The following is a 6000-nucleotide window of genomic DNA, read 5'->3' as shown; positions in this document are numbered from 1 at the left end:
TAATGTACACACCTCATTCGGAATATTCAGATCCGATCAAGCCCATTCTGATCAAGATAGGTAGGTTATGTCGATTGTTAATCTGATTAGTGCGCATGAAAACAGTTACTCCGACATTTCGGAACAAACCACCTTTACTGCGTAATGCGCATGTCTATGACGTCATTTTAGGCATTTCTGTTATTCACGGAAGCTAGTAGAAGCAGAGCAAGTGTTATATTCTTTGTTGTTTGATTCAATAAAGTTTGGAGAAAAAAAACAGCAGAAAAAAAAAAACGAAATTCGTGGCGGGCACAAGACTGAACTGGTTTTTGCGGCTCCATTAGGAAGTGTTAATTTGACATAACAGCACAAACGAGCAAAATATGTGAAATAACAGTAACGTTTACAGTAGAAAGGGATGGAGCGATGTTTTGTTGACACTGAAATCGCTACGGCTTCTTCTTCGTCTACTACTATTTCCTGTAAATTCGGTCAATCTGCGCATGTCGAAACAATTTGTTCCGCTTGAAAGTGTGATGCATGAACACGCAAGTCCTAATTGGATTCTGTCCATGAAAATCAAAATCAGAATTTTAATCTGAACTCTGATTGGATGAAATACATTTTGTCCATGTAAATGTACCCACCGTGAGGCAGATGAGCTAACCACTAATACACCATGTTGCCCGGACATGAGGCATCATATCAGTGTTAATAATTGTTTGCTTTTTGCTACAATTTTCATTCAAGAAGGACCCTTTTCAAAGATGTGAGGAAGAATGACTGACAATTATCATTATAAGAATTATATACATGTGTAACAGCAGTAACTTTACTGAAAAGTATGCTGGCTTACATGCTGTACATTTAAATCAGTAAGACTAAAGTGGTGTGCAAGAATGCTACGTGGCCAACTTTTTTGGGCATGAATGATGCCGTGCATTTAAGTCTATCTATGCCGTTCCACAAGAAGGAGCGGCTCATTAGCAAGCAGGCTACATGCTGGCTGCCATGAGCTTGTCCCTTGTTTTAGTCTTGTTTGTGGTTGATTTCATTTACAATTGTACAATAGTCTAACACCCTAAAAATAGATTGGTTAAATTTAACCAAAAATTGGTTAAATTTGACCAATCTCGTTGGCAGTTATGCGTCCAACCAATCCTTTGGTTAAAACAACCAATCTAGAATGGTAGTGTTTTTCACTAATCTACATTGGTGATAGGGCCAACCGATACAAATTGGTTATTTCAACCAAGATATTGGATTATTTACCCCCCAAAAATTAAAAAGCCAAACACAGGGTACACATAGATGAACAGCCATCCACACCTTGGGACAATTTGAGTGTTCAATTAACCTACCATGCATGTTTTTGGGATTGTGGGAGGAAACCGGAGTACCCGTCGAAAACCCACACAGGGATGGGGAAAACATGCAAATTCCACACAGGAAGACCGAACCCTGGATTTGAACCCTTGACCTCGATACTGTCAGGCTAACCAGTCGGACACCATGCCGCCCGGAATTTAATTATCTGGAACATAATAATGTTACAACTTTTTGGAGTCAAGGCACATTTATTTCAGTGAAAAAAATCCCGCGGCACACCACCAGCTGAAATTGTGAAAAAATAAAATCTTATTTGAACAATATAAGTTTTATATTGTTTATGTAAGCATTTTTTAACATTGAAGAATGACGTTATATTATAACATCTTGAATAGGAATTAAATAAACACAAACAAAAAAGTATTTTATAATGTTTCCTATTGATACTTACTCAGTGTGAAATACTTTACTTTAACAGAACATTTTGGTTGCTTTTAAATGTATGGTGAAAGATTTACATTGATTTTGTAGATTTTTTTCAAATTAGAAGTTTCTTTGTAAAAACAACCTGTCCAAACTTTTCATGTCACTCCCGAACCGCAAAGAGTATTTGTCTGTAGGCAGGGCTTGGTTTTAGCCACATCCCCAGAAATTTCACAAGTAAGAGACATTACCTTCATGTTCATCACTGGCCACATGGCGAGTAATTAGTTAGCAGCATTATTAAGTTATGTGCCCTCCAAAGTCTGAAAATCAGCATGTGGTTTTAAGGACCATCACTACCGAACACCTCATTTCAGCAATAAAATGAGCACTTTTGATTATAATGTTCAATGTACTGTTTTCTATCTCTGTACACATGCTCAAAACTGTCTGTCGTAGCCACGTTGTGTCTAGCATTGTTGAGTATTGTCATCAACTATCATAAAACGTCACTACCGAAACGGTCACTTCCAAAACGTTTCGGTTGTGACATAATGGTTTTGGTAGTGACAATATAATGTTTCTTTTTTAATAAAGTACGTTTTAAATAATATAATACATAGATACATGTGTAATACATGGATACTTCTGATTTTAACAATATTATATTCCATATTTTATCAAAATTTGAAGGGGATAATAAACCCGAACCGGTCACTACCCAAACATACAGATAGGTTTCGGTTGTGACAAAATGGTTTCGGTAGTGACAATATGATGTTTATTTTGGAATAAAGTAAGTTTTAAAAAATATAATATATAGATACATATGTCATACATAGATCTCTCTGATTTTATCAATATTCTATTTCATATTTTACCTTAATTTGAAGGGAAAAACACAAAAATGCCAAAAAGCCTAGCAGAGACAGAGTACAGGCGAAGGGTTACAATGACCCAGTGAAATCCAAAGAATATTTGATAAAGGAGATAAAGAAATAAGAGATGGAAGGAAGAAGGAAAGCTGAAGTCTACCAATGAACTATCCAGCAGAGAGCAAAGGAAAGTCAGAAAAGCATGGAGGGAAAGACAAGACCACCAGATGTCTCTTAAAAAACAGAGAGAGAGGGAACATACATACAGGGAAATGTATGTTACAAAAATGTTTGTCATTCCAATAAATGTTTTATTTGGAAGGTGAAACCACAGTTTTTCAATGATGAAGAGCCCTGTGATGGACAGGTGACAGGTCCAGCGTGTACCCTGCTTCTGCCCTAAGTCAGCTGCGATCAACTCCAACCTTCTATGACCCAGAATACCGCACAAAGCAGTAGAAAATGGAAAAAATAATGTTTCATTAGTTATAATACACGTTAAAAGTTAAAATATAGCAAAACTAGCTAAGCGATTACAATGCTACCCTCACACAAAGTATTACTGCAACAGCAGCAACAATATGATCACTACTGAAATGTTGCAATCACTACCGAAAAAACTGATGTTTTAACAAAAATAAAAAGTATTGAATAATCAACCAACAATTTTTGATAATGATTGTTTAAGGGTATGTTTGTTTTAATTCATGATGACTTTTGAAGTCAATATGATCAACTTTCTACATTTTACAATGAAAAATAGCATATACATTTTGATTTATTTCGGAAAATGTCATATTAAATTCTGTTAAAAATTCATTTTGATTGGTTTTGATGTCAAAACCATATATATTAATTTATAAAAATACTGTGTAGAGGGGGAAGTGGAAAAAAATATGAATCGGCTAGTAGAATTATTTTTATTCTTCTGTAATTGTGTGATTCGGTAGTGACACATTTTAGGGACAGGCAAGATATTAGGGAAAAGCTAGAAAATACTATTTGAAAATTGACTGCACTTTACTATATTTGTACCCCTTAGATATGGTGCAACATTCATACAATAAAGGTTTTTCTGAAATAAAATACACATTTCACACATCTTCCAACTCTGAATTAGAACCAATTCAGTAGAAAATATCGTGTCCTCACCTCATGCATCACCACCACCCTTTGTCATGTGTCCATGCAGGAAAAATATGTTAATATGAAACCATGTTGACAACCACAAAACATGCCCTTTACTTACAACAGCACCATGTCATATCTATGCCTGAATAAAACTCTCATGAATAATCAATTGATGGTTACATTTCTGCTGAACATATTTAAAGCACAACTGATCTTCTGTACTTTGTAATGGAGTTGTTGTAAGATGATGGAACTTAAAGAGTGGGCCCATTCTTACTGAGTAGAACGAAGGCTATTGTGTGTGAATCATACATTTCCTAAACCACATGAATGAAATCACTGTGTATAAAATGCCTGTTGTGATTGCCAATGGAATCCCTCCCCCCCTTTTTTCTGTTATTTGAGTCACAATAGTGAGTAGTGAGCTTTTTTCAAACAAACAAAGCACCAACATTTTAGTGATACATCCATCTGTACATCTATTTCCTATGTTGCTTGTCCTATTTAGGGTCCCGCAAGAGCAAGTTCAGTCCTTGAGTCTGCAGCTTGTTTTAGATGTCTGCCTCCTCCAACACCCTTGATTCAAATGATCAGCTCATCAGCAAGCTTTGCAGAAGCCTGATATGTTCAGGCTTCTGCAACGAATCTGATCATTTCAATCAGGTGTCCTGGTGGAGGAGGGAGACATCTATAACAGGCTGGATAGGGGCTGTTGTGGAGCGGACCTGGGCACCCCTGCGCTAGAGGCTATCCCAGATTACTTTGGACAGGAGGCAGCGTATACACTGGACTGGTCTCCATGCAATCACAAGGCACAAATAAACAAACAAACATTAACACTCCCATTCGCGTATATGGACAATTTAGAGTCTTCAATTCCCCCAACATGCACGTTTTTGGAACGTGGGAGGAAGCTGGAGTAAGGAGAAAATCTACCCAAGCAAATAGAGAACAATGCAACTTCACACAGCAACACCCACTGCACTGCCAGAACTATAATCACCCCAATGGTATTGTTTATGAAAAGCTAACAAGAGTAGAATCACCCCTTTTAGTCAAATCACCGCATAATCACTTAAAAGAAAGTACAAACTATAGATAGCAGAGGCAGGGGAAAGAGGTGCTGTGGGAGAAAATCTGATATACCACCAGTATGGTTTATTCTCTTGTATGTTGGGAGTCTTTTTCAAGATGCTGCTTTAAGTTATTTCAAATCTCAAAGTCATATATTTGGAATTGCGTTGAAATCCAAACAACTTGTTCTGCCTGTCAAATACCATGTCAAGACAGAAGCAAGCTGCTGTTTGAGTCAATTTGGGAAACTGCTAGGAATTAATTTCATGCTTTGTAAATTGAATTCCACGTTACCACTGGTCTATTTTTGCTGGTTGATTAAAAAATAAAATATTTCACTTTTATACTGGTTGTTGGATATCGGACATCGTCTGTTGCTCCATAGCATAGAGTATTCTGTACTATTTTGTTTTGTGTTGATGGGTTTGGAAAAAGAGCAGCAAATTACATAAAACTCAGTCTTAATGACAAAGCGTTGCTCCTAAAGCTATGTGTGTTGTTGTGATGATAGTGATAAATGTATAGAATGGCCTGAGCCATTTACAGTACTGCAATTACCACTGATCTACTTTTGGTTATATTGATTTCCTTTTTTGGTCTTCCTCCTTTTTCATCTGAATTCATTGGTCTGTCCTGACAATATTTAGACTCAATAACAGCATTTAATTTTTGTTTGTGTGCACTGTTGAGTGTGTTGAGTTTCCCTTTCCAACACGAATATGCGTGCATGTAAACAGCGATCGGAATATACTGAATGCACGGGACACTCTGTGCATGCTCACCCGCAAGGAATCTTGGTCTTTGTAGTCGAGGAAATGCTTGTATTGAATCCATGGTCTTTGCAGTACAGCAACTGCTAGTAAGTGTGCCATTCTCGCCATAGCGAGCCTAACTTGAATACAATGATTCCTTTGCGGTGTTTTCACTATATTTTCTGTCTCTATGGCAAAAATGACACAGTGTGTAATAGAGACACACATATACGTGCGTAAGTCACTATGTCCGGCGGGCATCTCGCCGAAAACACACAAGCCGAGACGTAAACAAGCATGACAAACTCAGAGGTGTAACGCGGTGGCACACTTTTGGAACGTGGAGGAAACCAACTTCTTTATTCCTGTGGTGAGTGACATGAATAATGTTTTATTGACGGTGGCAAGTAACAAGCGGAAATGCCATCTATTTG

This window comes from Filicampus tigris, chromosome 6 (genome assembly GCF_054856515.1).
Source record: "Filicampus tigris isolate MCC_2025a chromosome 6, RoL_Ftig_1.0, whole genome shotgun sequence".
Classification (NCBI taxonomy): domain Eukaryota; kingdom Metazoa; phylum Chordata; class Actinopteri; order Syngnathiformes; family Syngnathidae; genus Filicampus; species Filicampus tigris.
The sequence above is the reverse complement of the archived record's forward strand: the minus strand, read 5'-3'. Positions refer to the sequence as shown.